This window comes from Oncorhynchus masou, unplaced genomic scaffold, assembly GCF_036934945.1.
Source record: "Oncorhynchus masou masou isolate Uvic2021 unplaced genomic scaffold, UVic_Omas_1.1 unplaced_scaffold_690, whole genome shotgun sequence".
Classification (NCBI taxonomy): Eukaryota; Metazoa; Chordata; class Actinopteri; order Salmoniformes; family Salmonidae; genus Oncorhynchus; species Oncorhynchus masou.
The window spans coordinates 165,755-185,634 of NW_027013354.1; the positions used below are offsets into that span (position 1 = coordinate 165,755).

Sequence of the window (19,880 nt, forward strand, 5' to 3'; positions counted from 1 at the left end):
AATGCAGAGCGAATAGAACAACTTCGAAAAAGACCTTTGATAAATCTGGGGGAATCTCTTGTACAACAGGTTAAAGTCATGTACAGCAACACCAAGATTTAAAATCATAGAAATAAATGGTTACTTCTCAGAAAGTATTGAACGGACCAGAGGAGTTAAACAAGGTTGTCCGTTGTCTCCATATGTATTTGTTCTGGCCATTGAAATGCTCTCTTAAGTTTAGATCGAACAATAAAATCAAGGGTTTACAAAATCATAGACTAAAAACAAGTGTTAATATATGCAGATGACTCAAGTTTCTTAACTTATTTATTTTTAAATCACACCGTTTAACTCCAATCATATCACAGTTTATGTATTCACTAATGACGCTATATCTACACCAGACTACTCATCTTTCAAATGACATATGAGCAAATAATATTTACATTTATTTTGGAATGGTAACCCAGACAAAATTAAACATTCTTATTTATATAATGAATATGTTTGGGGGACTGAAATGTAAATATTAAAAAGCATTAAAAGATCTCACTAAAAGCTGCACTCGTAAAAAAGTTCTACTGAAACCCAAAATGGTTCCTCAGTAGCAACATTTGTTGTTAATCCACGATACTAATCTAGTGAAAAGGAAGCCTGCACATAATATGAATATGCATCCGGTTTGCAACAAGGCACTAAAGTAATACTGCAAAAAATGTGGCAAAGCAATTCATTTTTTTGTTAAATATGATTTTGTTTTAACTACATTACATGGCAAAAATAGTAGAGGTGGAAACTTCCATCCTGAGTGGTAAAGTCAAGGCTTTGAATGACTTCAGCATCAGCTACAGTAGACTAGACACCTGTCTGAGACAGCAGGACAGACATGCTTCACCATCAGCTACAGTAGACTAGACACCTGTCTGAGACAGTAGGACAGACATGCTTCACCATCAGCTACAGTAGACTAGACACCTGTCTGAGACAGCAGGACAGACATGCTTCACCATCAGCTACAGTAGACTAGACACCTCTGTCTGAGACAGCAGGACAGACATGCTTCACCATCAGCTACAGTAGACTAGACACCTGTCTGAGACAGCAGGACAGACATGCTTCACCATCAGCTACAGTAGACTAGACACCTGTCAGACAGTAGGACAGACATGCTTCAGCATCAGCTACAGTAGACTAGACACCTCTGTCTGAGACAGGACAGACATGCTTCACCATCAGCTATAGTAGACTAGACACCTCTATCTGAGACAGTAGGACAGACATGCTTCACCATCAGCTACAGTAGACTAGACACCTGTCTGAGACAGTAGGACAGACATGCTTCACCATCAGCTACAGTAGACTAGACACCTGTCTGAGACAGTAGGACAGACATGCTTGAGCATCAGCTACAGTAGACTAGACACCTGTCTGAGACAGTAGGACAGACATGCTTCAGCATCAGCTACAGTAGACTAGACACCTGTCTGAGACAGTAGGACAGACATGCTTCACCATCAGCTACAGTAGACTAGACACCTGTCTGAGACAGTAGGACAGACATGCTTCACCATCAGCTACAGTAGACTAGACACCTGTCTGAGACAGTAGGACAGACATGCTTCAGCATCAGCTACAGTAGACTAGACACCTGTCTGAGACAGTAGGACAGACATGCTTCACCATCAGCTACAGTAGACTAGACACCTGTCTGAGACAGCAGGACAGACATGCTTCAGCATCAGCTACAGTAGACTAGACACCTCTGTCTGAGACAGTAGGACAGACATGCTTCAGCATCAGCTACAGTAGACTAGACACCTGTCTGAGACAGTAGGACAGACATGCTTCACCATCAGCTACAGTAGACTAGACACCTCTGTCTGAGACAGTAGGACAGACATGCTTCAGCATCAGCTACAGTAGACTAGACACCTCTGTCTGAGACAGTAGGACAGACATGCTTCACCATCAGCTACAGTAGACTAGACACCTGTCTGAGAGACAGACATGCTTCACCATCAGCTACAGTAGACTAGACACCTGTCTGAGAGAGGACAGACATGCTTCACCATCAGCTACAGTAGACTAGACACCTGTCTGAGACAGGACAGACATGCTTCACCATCAGCTACAGTAGACTAGACACCTGTCTGAGACAGGACAGACATGCTTCACCATCAGCTACAGTAGACTAGACACCTGTCTGAGACAGTAGGACAGACATGCTTCACCATCAGCTACAGTAGACTAGACACCTGTCTGAGACAGACAGACATGCTTCACCATCAGCTACAGTAGACTAGACACCTCTGTCTGAGACAGCAGGACAGACATGCTTCAGCATCAGCTACAGTAGACTAGACACCTCTATCTGAGACAGCAGGACAGACATGCTTCAGCATCAGCTACAGTAGACTAGACACCTGTTTGAGACAGTAGGACAGACAGACATGCTTCACCATCAACTACAGTAGACTAGACACCTGTCTGAGACAGTAGGACAGACATGCTTCACCATCAGCTACAGTAGACTAGACACCTCTGTCTGAGACAGCAGGACAGACATGCTTCACCATCAGCTACAGTAGACTAGACACCTGTCTGAGACAGCAGGACAGACATGCTTCACCATCAGCTACAGTAGACTAGACACCTCTGTCTGAGACAGTAGGACAGACATGCTTCAGCATCAGCTACAGTAGACTAGACACCTGTCTGAGACAGTAGGACAGACATGCTTCACCATCAGCTACAGTAGACTAGACACCTGTCTGAGACAGTAGGACAGACATGCTTCAGCATCAGCTACAGTAGACTAGACACCTGTCTGAGACAGTAGGACAGACATGCTTCACCATCAGCTACAGTAGACTAGACACCTGTCTGAGACAGTAGGACAGACATGCTTCACCATCAACTACAGTAGACTAGACACCTGTCTGAGACAGTAGGACAGACATGCTTCACCATCAGCTACAGTAGACTAGACACCTGTCTGAGACAGTAGGACAGACATGCTTCACCATCAGCTACAGTAGACTAGACACCTCTGTCTGAGACAGGACAGACATGCTTCACCATCAGCTACAGTAGACTAGACACCTCTGTCTGAGACAGTAGGACAGACATGCTTCACCATCAGCTACAGTAGACTAGACACCTGTCTGAGACAGTAGGACAGACATGCTTCACCATCAGCTACAGTAGACTAGACACCTCTGTCTGAGACAGCAGGACAGACATGCTTCACCATCAGCTACAGTAGACTAGACACCTCTGTCTGAGACAGTAGGACAGACATGCTTCACCATCAGCTACAGTAGACTAGACACCTCTGTCTGAGACAGCAGGACAGACATGCTTCACCATCAGCTACAGTAGACTAGACACCTCTGTCTGAGACAGTAGGACAGACATGCTTCACCATCAGCTACAGTAGACTCTGAGACAGCAGGACACCTTCTGTCTGAGACAGCAGGACAGACATGCTTCACCATCAGCTACAGTAGACTAGACACCTGTCTGAGACAGCAGGACAGACATGCTTCAGCATCAGCTACAGTAGACTAGACACCTGTCTGAGACAGGACAGACATGCTTCACCATCAGCTACAGTAGACTAGACACCTGTCTGAGACAGCAGGACAGACATGCTTCACCATCAGCTACAGTAGACTAGACACCTGTGTCTGAGACAGTAGGACAGACATGCTTCACCATCAGCTACTGTCTGAGACTAGACACCTGTCTGAGACAGCAGGACAGACATGCTTCACCATCAGCTACAGTAGACTAGACACCTGTCTGAGACAGTAGGACAGACATGCTTCACCATCAGCTACAGTAGACTAGACACCCTGTCTGAGACAGTAGGACAGACATGCTTCACCATCAGCTACAGTAGACTAGACACCTGTCTGAGACAGCAGGACAGACATGCTTCACCATCAGCTACAGTAGACTAGACACCTGTCTGAGACAGTAGGACAGACATGCTTCACCATCAGCTACAGTAGACTAGACACCTCTGTCTGAGACAGTAGGACAGACATGCTTCACCATCAGCTACAGTAGACTAGACACCTGTCTGAGACAGCAGGACAGACATGCTTCACCATCAGCTACAGTAGACTAGACACCTCTGTCTGAGACAGGACAGACATGCTTCACCATCAGCTACAGTAGACTAGACACCTGTCTGAGACAGCAGGACAGACATGCTTCACCATCAGCTACAGTAGACTAGACACCTCTGTCTGAGACAGGACAGACATGCTTCACCATCAGCTACAGTAGACTAGACACCTGTCTGAGACAGCAGGACAGACATGCTTCACCATCAGCTACAGTAGACTAGACACCTCTGTCTGAGACACAGGACAGACATGCTTCACCATCAGCTACAGTAGACTAGACACCTCTGTCTGAGACAGCTTCACCATCAGGACAGACATGCTTCACCATCAGCTACAGTAGACTAGACACCTCTGTCTGAGACAGCAGGACAGACATGCTTCACCATCAGCTACAGTAGACTAGACACCTCTGTCTGAGACAGCAGGACAGACATGCTTCACCATCAGCTACAGTAGACTAGACACCTCTGTCTGAGACAGCAGGACAGACATGCTTCACCATCAGCTACAGTAGACTAGACACCTCTGTCTGAGACAGTAGGACAGACATGCTTCAGCATCAGCTACAGTAGACTAGACACCTGTCTGAGACAGCAGGACAGACATGCTTCACCATCAGCTACAGTAGACTAGACACCTCTGTCTGAGACAGTAGGACAGACATGCTTCACCATCAGCTACAGTAGACTAGACACCTCTGTCTGAGACAGCAGGACAGACATGCTTCAGCATCAGCTACAGTAGACTAGACACCTCTATCTGAGACAGTAGGACAGACATGCTTCACCATCAGCTACAGTAGACTAGACACCTGTCTGAGACAGTAGGACAGACATGCTTCAGCATCAGCTACAGTAGACTAGACACCTCTGTCTGAGACAGTAGGACAGACATGCTTCACCATCAGCTACAGTAGACTAGACACCTGTCTGAGACAGCAGGACAGACATGCTTCACCATCAGCTACAGTAGACTAGACACTCTGTCTGAGACAGTAGGACAGACATGCTTCACCATCAGCTACAGTCTAGACATGCTTCACCATCAGCTACAGTAGACACACCTGTCTGAGACAGTAGGACAGACATGCTTCACCATCAGCTACAGTAGACTAGACACCTCTGTCTGAGACAGTAGGACAGACATGCTTCACCATCAGCTACAGTAGACTAGACACCTCTGTCTGAGACAGTAGGACAGACATGCTTCACCATCAGCTACAGTAGACTAGACACCTGTCTGAGACAGTAGGACAGACATGCTTCACCATCAGCTACAGTAGACTAGACACCTCTGTCTGAGACAGTAGGACAGACATGCTTCACCATCAGCTACAGTAGACTAGACACTCTGTCTGAGACAGTAGGACAGACATGCTTCACCATCAGCTACAGTAGACTAGACACCTGTCTGAGACAGTAGGACAGACATGCTTCACCATCAGCTACAGTAGACTAGACACTCTGTCTGAGACAGTAGGACAGACATGCTTCACCATCAGCTACAGTAGACTAGACACCTCTGTCTGAGACAGTAGGACAGACATGCTTCACCATCAGCTACAGTAGACTAGACACCTGTCTGAGACAGTAGGACAGACATGCTTCACCATCAGCTACAGTAGACTAGACACCTCTGTCTGAGACAGTAGGACAGACATGCTTCACCATCAGCTACAGTAGACTAGACACCTGTCTGAGACAGTAGGACAGACATGCTTCACCATCAGCTACAGTAGACTAGACACCTCTGTCTGAGACAGTAGGACAGACATGCTTCACCATCAGCTACAGTAGACTAGACACCTCTGTCTGAGACAGTAGGACAGACATGCTTCACCATCAGCTACAGTAGACTAGACACCTGTCTGAGACAGTAGGACAGACATGCTTCACCATCAGCTACAGTAGACTAGACACCCTGTCTGAGACAGTAGGACAGACATGCTTCACCATCAGCTACAGTAGACTAGACACCTCTGTCTGAGACAGTAGGACAGACATGCTTCACCATCAGCTACAGTAGACTAGACACCTCTGTCTGAGACAGTAGGACAGACATGCTTCACCATCAGCTACAGTAGACTAGACACCTGTCTGAGACAGTAGGACAGACATGCTTCACCATCAGCTACAGTAGACTAGACACCTGTCTGAGACAGTAGGACAGACATGCTTCACCATCAGCTACAGTAGACTAGACACCTCTGTCTGAGACAGTAGGACAGACATGCTTCACCATCAGCTACAGTAGACTAGACACCTGTCTGAGACAGTAGGACAGACATGCTTCACCATCAGCTACAGTAGACTAGACACCTGTCTGAGACAGTAGGACAGACATGCTTCACCATCAGCTACAGTAGACTAGACACCTCTGTCTGAGACAGTAGGACAGACATGCTTCACCATCAGCTACAGTAGACTAGACACCTCTGTCTGAGACAGTAGGACAGACATGCTTCACCATCAGCTACAGTAGACTAGACACCTCTGTCTGAGACAGTAGGACAGACATGCTTCACCATCAGCTACAGTAGACTAGACACCTCTGTCTGAGACAGTAGGACAGACATGCTTCACCATCAGCTACAGTAGACTAGACACTCTGTCTGAGACAGTAGGACAGACATGCTTCACCATCAGCTACAGTAGACTAGACACCTGTCTGAGACAGTAGGACAGACATGCTTCACCATCAGCTACAGTAGACTAGACACCTCTGTCTGAGACAGTAGGACAGACATGCTTCACCATCAGCTACAGTAGACTAGACACCCTGTCTGAGACAGTAGGACAGACATGCTTCACCATCAGCTACAGTAGACTAGACACTCTGTCTGAGACAGTAGGACAGACATGCTTCACCATCAGCTACAGTAGACTAGACACTCTGTCTGAGACAGTAGGACAGACATGCTTCACCATCAGCTACAGTAGACTAGACACCTGTCTGAGACAGTAGGACAGACATGCTTCACCATCAGCTACAGTAGACTAGACACCTGTCTGAGACAGTAGGACAGACATGCTTCACCATCAGCTACAGTAGACTAGACACCTGTCTGAGACAGTAGGACAGACATGCTTCACCATCAGCTACAGTAGACTAGACACCTGTCTGAGACAGTAGGACAGACATGCTTCACCATCAGCTACAGTAGACTAGACACCTCTGTCTGAGACAGTAGGACAGACATGCTTCACCATCAGCTACAGTAGACTAGACACCTCTGTCTGAGACAGTAGGACAGACATGCTTCACCATCAGCTACAGTAGACTAGACACCTCTGTCTGAGACAGTAGGACAGACATGCTTCACCATCAGCTACAGTAGACTAGACACCTGTCTGAGACAGTAGGACAGACATGCTTCACCATCAGCTACAGTAGACTAGACACCTCTGTCTGAGACAGTAGGACAGACATGCTTCACCATCAGCTACAGTAGACTAGACACCTGTCTGAGACAGTAGGACAGACATGCTTCACCATCAGCTACAGTAGACTAGACACCTCTGTCTGAGACAGTAGGACAGACATGCTTCACCATCAGCTACAGTAGACTAGACACCTCTGTCTGAGACAGTAGGACAGACATGCTTCACCATCAGCTACAGTAGACTAGACACCTGTCTGAGACAGTAGGACAGACATGCTTCACCATCAGCTACAGTAGACTAGACACCTCTGTCTGAGACAGTAGGACAGACATGCTTCACCATCAGCTACAGTAGACTAGACACCTCTGTCTGAGACAGTAGGACAGACATGCTTCACCATCAGCTACAGTAGACTAGACACCTCTGTCTGAGACAGTAGGACAGACATGCTTCACCATCAGCTACAGTAGACTAGACACCTCTGTCTGAGACAGTAGGACAGACATGCTTCAGCATCAGCTACAGTAGACTAGACACCTGTCTGAGACAGTAGGACAGACATGCTTCACCATCAGCTACAGTAGACTAGACACCTCTGTCTGAGACAGTAGGACAGACATGCTTCACCATCAGCTACAGTAGACTAGACACCTGTCTGAGACAGTAGGACAGACATGCTTCACCATCAGCTACAGTAGACTAGACACCTGTCTGTCATGCTTCAGACAGTAGGACAGACATGTCTTCACCATCAGCTACAGTAGACTAGACACCTCTGTCTGAGACAGTAGGACAGACATGCTTCAGCATCAGCTACAGTAGACTAGACACCTCTGTCTGAGACAGTAGGACAGACATGCTTCACCATCAGCTACAGTAGACTAGACACCTCTGTCTGAGACAGTAGGACAGACATGCTTCAGCATCAGCTACAGTAGACTAGACACCTGTCTGAGACAGTAGGACAGACATGCTTCACCATCAGCTACAGTAGACTAGACACCTCTGTCTGAGACAGTAGGACAGACATGCTTCACCATCAGCTACAGTAGACTAGACACCTGTCTGAGACAGTAGGACAGACATGCTTCACCATCAGCTACAGTAGACTAGACACCTCTGTCTGAGACAGTAGGACAGACATGCTTCACCATCAGCTACAGTAGACTAGACACCTCTATCTGAGACAGTAGGACAGACATGCTTCACCATCAGCTACAGTAGACTAGACACCTCTGTCTGAGACAGTAGGACAGACATGCTTCACCATCAGCTACAGTAGACTAGACACCTCTATCTGAGACAGTAGGACAGACATGCTTCACCATCAGCTACAGTAGACTAGACACCTCTGTCTGAGACAGTAGGACAGACATGCTTCAGCACAGTCACCTCTGTCAGTCAGTCAGTCACACACAGTCAGTCAGTCACACAAGATCCAGTCAGTCAGTCCCTCCAGATCCAGTCAGTCCCTCCAGATCCAGTCAGTCCCTCCAGATCCAGTCAGTCACACAAGATCCAGTCAGTCAGTCAAGATCCAGTCAGTCAGTCCCACCAGATCCAGTCAGTCACACAAGATCCAGTCAGTCACACAAGATCCAGTCAGTCAGTCACACAAGATCCAGTCAGTCCCACCAGATCCAGTCAGTCACACAAGATCCAGTCAGTCACACAAGATCCAGTCAGTCACACCAGATCCAGTCAGTCCCTCCAGATCCAGTCAGTCCCTCCAGATCCAGTCAGTCCCACCAGATCCAGTCAGTCCCACCAGATCCAGTCAGTCAAAACAGTCAGTCCCTACAGATCCAGTCAGATCCAGTCAGTCAAAACAGTCAGTCCCACCAGATCCAGTCAGTCAAAACAGTCAGTCCCTCCAGATCCAGTCAGTCAGACAACACACCTGTCTGATCTTCAACAGGAGAGACAACACACCTGTCTGATCTTCAACAGGAGAGACAACACACCTGTCTGATCTTCAACAGGAGAGACAACACACCTGTCTGATCTTCAACAGGAGAGACAACACACCTGTCTGATCTTCAACAGGAGAGACAACACACCTGTCTGATCTTCAACAGGAAAGACAACACACCTGTCTGATCTTCAACAGTCAGACAACACACCTGTCTGATCTTCAACAGGAGAGACAACACACCTGTCTGATCTTCAACAGGAGAGACAACACACCTGTCTGATCTTCAACAGGAAAGACAACACACCTGTCTGATCTTCAACAGGAAAGACAACACACCTGTCTGATCTTCAACAGGAGAGACAACACACCTGTCTGATCTTCAACAGGAAAGACAACACACCTGTCTGATCTTCAACAGTCAGACAACACACCTGTCTGATCTTCAACAAAGTCAGACAACACACCTGTCTGATCTTCAACAGGAGAGACAACACATCCAGGAAAGACAACACACCTGTCTGATCTTCAACACCTGGATCTTCAACAGAGAGACAACACACCTGTCTGATCTTCAACAGGAAAGACAACACACCTGTCTGATCTTCAACAGTCAGACAACACACCTGTCTGATCTTCAACAGTTCAGACAACACACCTGTCTGATCTTCAACAGGAGACAACACACCTGTCTGAGACAACACACCTGTCTGATCTTCAACAGGAAAGGGATTCCAAACGTCCAGGAAAGACCTCCTTGTGGAAATGTGCGACGGGAATCAACATCTCAGTGTCCTTATCCAGGTCTACCTGGTCCAGAGGAAGTTCCTAGAGAGAGACAGGAGAGAGACAGAGAGAGAGAGACAGGTTAGGAGGAGAGAAAGAACATACCTCTATTCTGAAGGTGTAGAGAGAGAGGGGTTAGGAGGAGAGGTTAGGAGGAGAGGAGGAGGGGGGTTAGGAGGAGGGGTTAGGAGGGGGGGTTAGGAGGAGGGGTTAGGAGGGGGAGGGGTTAGGAGGGGTTAGGAGGAGGGGTTAGGAGGAGGGGTTAGGGGAGGGGTTAGGGGGTTAGGAGGAGAGGACAAACATACCTCTATTCTGGTGTAAGGTGTAGAGAGAGAGGGGTTAGGAGGAGGGGTTAGGAGGAGAGGTTAGGAGGAGGGGGGTTAGGAGGGGGGTTAGGGGGGGGGTTAGGGGGAGGGGTTAGGAGGAGGGGTTAGGAGGAGAGGTTAGGAGGAGAGGTTAGGAGGAGGGGTTAGGAGGAGGGGTTAGGAGGAGGGGTTAGGAGGAGAGGTTAGGAGGAGGGGTTAGGAGGAGGGGTTAGGAGGAGGGGTTAGGAGGGAGGGGTTAGGAGGAGGGGTTAGGAGGAGGGGTTAGGAGGAGGGGTTAGGAGGAGAGGTTAGGAGGAGAGGTTAGGAGGAGGGGTTAGGAGGAGGGGTTAGGAGGAGAGGTTAGGAGGAGGAGGAGGAGGAGGGACCTCTATTCTGAAGGTGTAGAGGGAGGGGTTAGGAGGAGAGGTTAGGAGGAGAGGTTAGGAGGAGAGGGACGAACATACCTCTATTCTGAAGGTACAGGGCTGGGAGGCGGGAGATAAACATTCTAACAGCTCGTTCTCCTGGTGAACCCCGATGATCTTATAGCTTACTATCTCCAACAGTCTGGAGAGGGAGGTGAGAGGGAGGGGAGAGGGAGGAGTGAGGGGAGAGAGGGAGGAGTGAGGGGAGAGAGAGGGAGGAGGAGGGGAGTGAGAGGAGGGGAGGAGTGAGGGAGAGAGAGGGGAGGGAGGAGGGGAGGGGGGAGAGAGGAGAGGGAGGAGGAGAGGGGAGAGAGAGGGAGGAGTGAGGGGAGAGAGAGAGGGAGGAGTGAAGGGAGAGGAGAGGGAGGAGTGAGGGGGAGAGAGAGGGAGGAGTGAGGGGAGAGAGGGAGGGAAAGAAGGGGAAAGAGGGAGAGAAGTAGAGAGGGAGAGAAGGAGAGTGAGAGGTTAGAGGCAGGGTGTGGAAAAGTAGAGAACAGTCATGCCTAATAATACCATTGAAGAACCCCCAGGATGTAATACAGGCCTGACCACCAGAGGGCAGCACTGCGGTGACAGTCTCTCTGCTTACCGGAGCTTCTCTGAGCCTTTGTCTGAGAGCTCCACAGCTTTTTTACATTCCTCCAGCAGGTCCCTTTTACGTGTTTATGGGTAGAGAGTGATCTCCTGGAGGGAGCAGGTCCATTTATTGACATCGGGGGGCAAAAGGGTTAGAAAGTTTACAGTACAGAATGTTGGGTATTTTCATACACATGTGATCTCCTGGACTTGGGAAGAGTGAAAGGTTGTGTTTTGGTCCCATACGCACGCAATGAATAGATCAGCTTTATTCAAATCAGATACATTTGGGGTGTAACAAATCAGGGTTAAAAGCCAGGGCAGGTATGATCAGGCCCCACCCCCCATTAACCAATAACAGGGCGGGTATGACAGGCCCCACCCCCATCCTAACCTTTTAACAGGGCGGGTATTTTCATACACCCCCCATAACCAATAACAGGGCATTATTAACCAATAACAGGGCGGTATGATCATCTAGTTGCCCCCCCCCACCATAACCAATGAAGATGCCCCGCCCTCCCACCATAACCAATAACAGGGCGGTATGATCAGGTCAGAACTATTGCCCCCGCCCCCACCATAACCAATTCAGGGCGGTATGATGGCCCCGTTTATTAACCAATAACAGGGGCGGTTGATTGGCCCCCATATTCCTAACAGGGCGGCAATGAATAGATCCAGCTTGTGCCCTCTACATAACCAATAACAGGGCGGTTTGATCAGGCCCCGCCCCCACTATAACAATAACAGGGCGGTATGATCAGGCCCCCCCCCCATATAACCAATAACAGGGCGGTATGATCAGGCCCCCCCACTATAACCAATAACCCACTATAACCAATAACCCGGTATGATCAGGGCCCCCCCTATAACCAATAACAGGGCGGTATGATCAGGCCCCGCCCCCACTATAACCAATAACAGGGCGGTATGATCAGGCCCCGCCCCCACTATAACCAATAACAGGGCGGTATGATCAGGCCCCGCCCCACCCAATAACAGGGGCGGTATGATCAGGCCCCGCCCCCACTATAACCAATAACAGGGCGGTATGATCAGGCCCCGCCCCCCACTATAACCAATAACAGGGCGGTATGATCAGGCCCCGCCCCCCACTATAACCAATAACAGGGCGGTATGATCAGGCCCCGCCGCCCACCATAACCAATAACAGGGCGGTATGATCAGGCCCGCCCCCACCTATAACCAATAACAGGGCGGTATGATCAGGCCCCGCCCCCACTATAACCAATAACAGGGCGGTATGATCATGATCAGGCCCCGCCCCCACTATAACCAATAACAGGGCGGTATGATCAGGCCCCCCCCCACTATAACCAATAACAGGGCGGTATGATCAGGCCCCGCCCCCACTATAACCAATAACAGGGCGGTATGATCAGGCCCCGCCCCCACTATAACCAATAACAGGGCATGGGCGCCCCCCCAGTATAACCAATAACAGGGCGGTATGATCAGGCCCCCACTATAACCAATAACAGGGCGGTATGATCCCCCCCCCCCCCACTATAACCAATAACAGGGCGGCCCCCCCCACTATAACCAATAACAGGGCGGTATGATCAGGCCCCCACTATAACCAATAACAGGGCGGTATGATCAGGCCCCCCCACTATAACCAATAACTATAACAGGCCCCCCACTATAACCAATAACAGGGCGGTATGATCAGGGCCCCCCACTATAACCAATAACAGGGCGGTATGATCAGGCCCCCCACTATAACCAATAACAGGGCGGCATGATCAGCCCCGCCCCCACTATAACCAATAACAGGGCGGTATGATCAGGCCCCCCCCCACCATAACCAATAACAGGGCGGTATGATCATTATTATTCAGGATGATCTGTAACCATGGCAGCATCCACATTCATGTCGATGTGTTTAGAAACATTCTATTCTTATTTACAATGAAACTGACTCCAATGACAAAACATTTACCATTCATTTCTATTGGGCACAAACATACCGCAAATTTATCCAACTCGTTGGTCGTCACAAGCTTGATGGATGTAGTCATTACATGCTAGGAATATGGGACCAAATACTAACCCTTTGACTATTTTAATACATGATACGAGATACATAAAGTGCTTTAATTTCTAAAACAGTAAAACAGATATGAAAATACCCTCAAATAAAAAAACATATGACACTCTATTCTGTCGCCCCAGGAAACATAAAATTCAAAAAGCTGGAGAATAAATGAAATGTTGTCTCTCTACTGTGTGTAATACAAATGTTGTCTCTCTACTGTGTGTAATACAAATGTTGTCTCTCTACTGTGTGTAATGTTGTCTCTCTACTGTGTGTAATGTTGTCTCTCTACTGTGTGTAATGTTGTCTCTCTACTGTGTGTAATGTTGTCTCTCTACTGTGTGTAATACAAATGTTGTCTCTCTACTGTGTGTAATACAAATGTTGTCTCTCTACTGTGTGTAATACAAATGTTGTCCCTCTACTGTGTGTAATGTTGTTTCTCTACTGTGTGTAATGTTGTCTCTCTACTGTGTGTAATGTTGTCTCTCTACTGTGTGTAATGTTGTCTCTCTACTGTGTGTAATGTTGTCTCTCTACTGTGTGTAATGTTGTCTCTACTGTGTGTAATCTAAATGTCTCTCTACTGTGTGTAATCTAAATGCCGTCTCTCTACTGTGTGTAATCTAAATGTTGTCTCTACTGTGTGTAATCTAAATGCCGTCCCTCTACTGTGTGTAATCTAAATGTCGTCTCTAGTGTGTGTAATCTAAATGTCGTCTCTACTGTGTGTAATCTAAATGTCGTCTCTAGTGTGTGTAATCTAAATGTCGTCTCTACTGTGTGTAATCTAAATGTCGTCTCTACTGTGTGTAATCTAAATGTCGTCCCTCTACTGTGTGTAATCTAAATGTCGTCCCTCTACTGTGTGTAATCTAAATGTCGTCCCTCTACTGTGTGTAATCTAAATGTCGTCCCTCTACTGTGTGTAATCTAAATGTCGTCCCTCTACTGTGTGTAATCTAAATGTCGTCCCTCTACTGTGTGTAATCTAAATGTCGTCCCTCTACTGTGTGTAATCTAAATGTCGTCCCTCTACTGTGTGTAATCTAAATGTCGTCTCTACTGTGTGTAATCTAAAAGTCGTCTCTACTGTGTGTAATCTAAATGTCGTCTCTAGTGTGTGTAATCTAAATGTCGTCTCTACTGTGTGTAATCTAAATGTCGTCCCTCTACTGTGTGTAATCTAAATGTCGTCCCTCTACTGTGTGTAATCTAAATGTCGTCTCTACTTTGTGTAATCTAAATGTCGTCTCTCTGTGTGTGTAATCTAAATGTCATCTCTCTACTGTGTGTGTAATCTAAATGTCGTCCCTCTACTGTGTGTAATCTAAATGTCGTCTTTACTGTGTGTAATCTAAATGTTGTCTCTACTGTGTGTAATCTAAATGTTGTCTCTACTGTGTGTAATCTAAACGTCGTCCCTCTACTGTGTATAATCTAAACGTCGTCTGTGTGTAATATTGTCTCTTTACTGTGTGTAATCTAAATGTCATCTCTCTACTGTGTGTGTAATCTAAATGTCGTCCCTCTACTGTGTGTAATCTAAATGTCGTCTCTACTGTGTGTAACCTAAACGTCGTCCCTCTACTGTGTGTAACCTAAACGTCGTCCCTCTACTGTGTGTAATCTAAACGTTGTCTCTACTGTGTGTAATCTAAACAGGGAGGGGGGTGTGATGTTACCTCTTCTCTGTACTGGCTGTTGAGCCATATGGACTTAAAGCTCCTCCTGTTCTCAAAGTCTGTGATCTTCATCTTCAACTGAGAGGAGACAACGTTAACGGTCAGTACACACACACACACCCACGCACAGGTACACCCCCACACCCACAGGTACACCCCCACCCCCACAGGTACACCCCCACAGGTACACCCCACCCCCACAGGTACACCCCCACAGGTACACCCCCACACCCACAGGTACACCCCCACCCCCACAGGTACACACACAATGTCAACCGTTGTCCTATCATGATTATGTACCCAGAAAACATTGTAATATACGACGCCATCACCCCCTATCGGACAAACACATTATAAACATGTTTTAATATAGTAAAATAAGAAGCTGCTCTGCTGTGTACCCGAGAGACACACCGTTCTTCACCGGGACGCGCCAGTCAAGTTCAAATAGACTCAGCCACCCGCTGTCATGTCCCCGTCAATGATGACTGTCAATCATATCTCTCACACACACACACACACACACACCCCTACCTGTTGGTAGTAGAGTTTCTTGGGTTGACGTGGTTTGAAGAACTGCAGCAAATCTCGGAGGGTTCCTTCATAGTTGTGTCTGAGAGGATTCCCAGGTCCGTCTCTGTACCTGCCCAGAGAGGAGAGGAGAGGGGGAGGAAAGAGGAGGAGGAGGAGAGAAGGAGGAGAGACATAGGGAAGGGGGAGGAGAGAGAGGGAAGGAGGAGAGAGGGGGGGGAGTAGGATGAGAGAGAGAGAGAGAGAGAGAGAGAGAGGAAGGAGGAGGAGAGAGGGAGGGAAGGAGGACGAGAGTTAGGGAAGGAGGAGAGAGGGAGGGAAGGAGGACGAGAGAGAGAGGGAAGGAGGAGAAGAGAGAGGGAAGGAGGGCGAGAGAGAGAAGGAGGAGAAGAGAGAGAGAGGGGGAGGAAGAGAGAGGGAAGGAGGAGGAGCGAGAGAGGGAGTAGGAGCGAGAGAGAGAGAGAGGGAGGAAGAGAGAGGGAAGGAGGAGGAGCGAGAGAGGGAAGGAGGAGAGAGAGAGAGGGGGAGGAAGAGAGGGAAGGAGGAGGAGAGAGAGAGGGAGTAGGAGCGAGAGAGAGAGGGACAGGTTACTCAACAAGTCAACTTGGGGGCTTCAAACTTTTCATACTGTACTGCACGCGTAAAAGCGGAGTGTGTGTCCGTGTGCGTGACGGCAGTCCTACCCCTGGGACTTGAAGAACTGGAGCAGCATGGGATCTGTGTTCAACCTCTGAGCCACCGTCTTCGCCACCTGACAAGACAGGTTAAAGAGACTCTCCAGTACTTTTGTAGGGTGCGGCACAGCTTCAAGAAAACAGTTGCTTTCAAACTACGGATTTCATGGCAAATTGAGGTAAGACAGTAATTCCGCTCATAGATTAATACATGAGTATGAACAACAAACACCTTGACACATTCAGCCCAAAGCAGAGGGTTCAAAAATACATTTAGTGGCCAAAGTACCAGAGCATGTCTTTAAACACACTAGCTTTATGGAACAATACCCAAAGTACCAGAGCATGTCTTTAAACACACTAGCTTTATGGAACAAAACCCAAAGTACCAGAGCATGTCTAACAAAACACACTAGCTTTATGGAACAATACGCAAAGTACCAGAGCATATCTTTAAACACACTAGCTTTATGGAACAAAACCCAAAGTACCAGAGCATGTCTAACAAAACACACTAGCTTTATGGAACAATACGCAAAGTACCAGAGCATATCTTTAAACACACTAGCTTTATGGAACAATACCCAAAGTACCAGAGCATGTCTTTAAACACACTAGCTTTATGGAACAAAACCCAAAGTACCAGAGCATGTCTTTAACAAAACACACTAGCTTTATGGAACAATACCCAAAGTACCAGAGCATGTCTAACAAAACACACTAGCTTTATGGAACAATACCCAAAGTACCAGAGCATGTCTTTAACAAAACACACTAGCTTTATGGAACAAAACCCAAAGTACCAGAGCATGTCTAACAAAACACACTAGCTTTATGGAACAATACCCAAAGTACCAGAGCATGTCTAACAAAACACACTAGCTTTATGGAACAATACCCAAAGTACCAGAGCATGTCTAACAAAACACACTAGCTTTATGGAACAATACCCAAAGTACCAGAGCATGTCTAACAAAACACACTAGCTTTATGGAACAAAACCCAAAGTACCAGAGCATGTCTAACAAAACACACTAGCTTTATGGAACAATACCCAAAGTACCAGAGCATGTCTAACAAAACACACTAGCTTTATGGAACAAAACCCAAAGTACCAGAGCATGTCTTTAACAAAACACACTAGCTTTATGGAACAATACCCAAAGTACCAGAGCATGTCTTTAACAAAACACACTAGCTTTATGGAACAATACCCAAAGTACCAGAGCATGTCTTTAACAAAACACACTAGCTTTATGGAACAATACCCAAAATGTTGAAGGAACGTCCACAATGCAAGACGGTGTGACCTCTTGCTGACCTGGTAGTTCATCCTGTTGGTAGTGTGTGTTACCTGGAAGTAGTTCATCCTGTTGGAGAGTGTGACGACAAAGCCGGGGTCGTTGTGGATGGTCTTGTCACAGAAGATAACGTCCACTCGGTGGTAGAGGTCCCGGAAGTAGTCCTTGGCTGTGGGCAGCTCACTGCTGTCGTTCTCTGGGTCGTCTCTGAGGAGAGGAGAGGAGAAGAGAGGAGAAGAGAGGAGAAGAGAAGAGAAGAGAAGAGAGGAGAAGAGAGGAGAAGAGAGGAGAAGAGAGGAGAAGAGAGGAGAAGAGACCAAGAGAAGAGAGAGGAGAAGAGAGGAGAGGAGAGAGAGAGAGAGGAGAAGAGGAGGAGAAGAGAGGAGAAGAGAGGAGAAGAGAGGGAGAAGGAGGAGTGGGAGAGAAGAGAGGAGAAGAAAGAGAGGAGAAGAGGAGAGGAGAGGAGAGGAGAAGAGAGGAGAAGAGAGGAGAAGAGAGGAGAAGAGAGAGAGGAGAGAAGAGAAGAGAGGAAACAGAGACATTAGCTGGGAGAGGCTAGTCAATGTGTTACTGAATTCTCCAAACACTAGATGTGTTGAGATGACCAGAACATTCTCTACGACAGGGCTCTCCATCTCTCGGTTCCCTCCTGTAGGTTGTTGTTAGATTCCCATGTTGGAATGACTTACTTCTGGAAGACGATGATGTCTCCGTCCATGAGCTCATCCAGGGCCTTGTCCAATGACACGTCGTAGTCCTGTATCCGCTCTGTTAAATTAGGCTTCACTTCCTGGAACACAGACAGTAGATGTGATAGACCTGGAGTTGGGTGGGTGTGTGTGTGTGTGTGTGTGTGTGTGTGTGTGTGTGTGTGTGTGTTGTGTGTGTGTGTGTGTGTGTGTGGTAGGGGTTGCGGTTGACCAACCCCGTTTACCAAACTCACGGTTGGTTCATATTGCGGTTAGGGGTTCGGGTGGTATTGTTTGTTCGGTTCGTATTGCGGTTTAGGGGTTGGTTCGTATTGACCACCGGTTTAGGGGTTCGGTTCGTATTGCGGTTTAGGGGTTCGGTTCATTGCGGTTTAGGGGTTCGGTTCGTATTGCGGTTTAGGGGTTCGGTTCGTGGTTTGCGGTTTAGGGGTTCGGTTCGTATTGCGGTTTAGGGGTTCGGTTCGTATTGCGGTTTAGGGGTTTGGTTCAATCCAGCAGGAAAATTAAATAGCAACAGTTACTGCAGTAAATGTTTGTTTTGTCAAAAGACGTAAAAACCCAGGAAGAGACAATGAGTCAAATGTAGGGCCTTAGAAAAAATTGTCTACAACAATGGTTAAACCACAGCAGGGAAAAATGTGAGGTCAGGAGCAAAATATGTTGGCATTTTTGGGTGTAATTACTCTTCAATTTAGGTGTGCACCACTCAGTGTAGAGGACTAGTGGTCTGATTTACTGAAGGTTCATCACCCAGACTAGTGGTTTGATTTACTGAAGGTTCATCACCCAGTGTAGAGGACAGTGGTCTGATTTACTGAAGGTTCATCACCCAGACTAGTGGTTTGATTTACCACCCAGTTTAGAGGTCTGATTGACCACCAGTGTAGAGGACTAGTGGTTTGATTTACCACCCAGTGTAGAGGTCTGATTGACCACCAGTGTAGAGGACTAGTGGTTTGTATTTACCACCCAGTGTAGAGGACTAGTGGTCTGTATTGACCACCAGTGTAGAGGACTAGTGGTTTGTATTTACCACCCAGCTAGTGGTTTGTAGTGAGAGGACTAGTGGTTTGTATTTACCACCCAGCGTAGAGGACTAGTGGTTTGTATTTACCACCCAGCGTAGAGGACTAGTGGTTTGTATTTACCACCCAGTGTAGAGGACTAGTGGTTTGTATTCACCACCCAGTGTAGAGGACTAGTGGTTTGTATTTACCACCCAGTGGAGAGGACTAGTGGTTTGTATTTACCACCCAGTGGAGAGGACTAGGGGTTTGTATTGACCACCCAGTGTAGAGGACTAGTGGTTTGCATTGACCACCCAGCGTAGAGGACTAGTGGTTTGTATTTACCACCAGTGTAGAGGAATAGTGGTTTGTATTTACCACCCAGTGTAGAGGACTAGTGGTTTG

The 19,880-nt window shown here is 47.5% G+C and overlaps 1 pseudogene; it reads right to left on the reverse strand.

Moving 5' to 3' along the window:
• Positions 1-19,880, reverse strand: part of LOC135536974 (ubiquitin carboxyl-terminal hydrolase 7-like) — a 90,707-nt pseudogene that overhangs the window by 13,187 nt on the left and 57,640 nt on the right.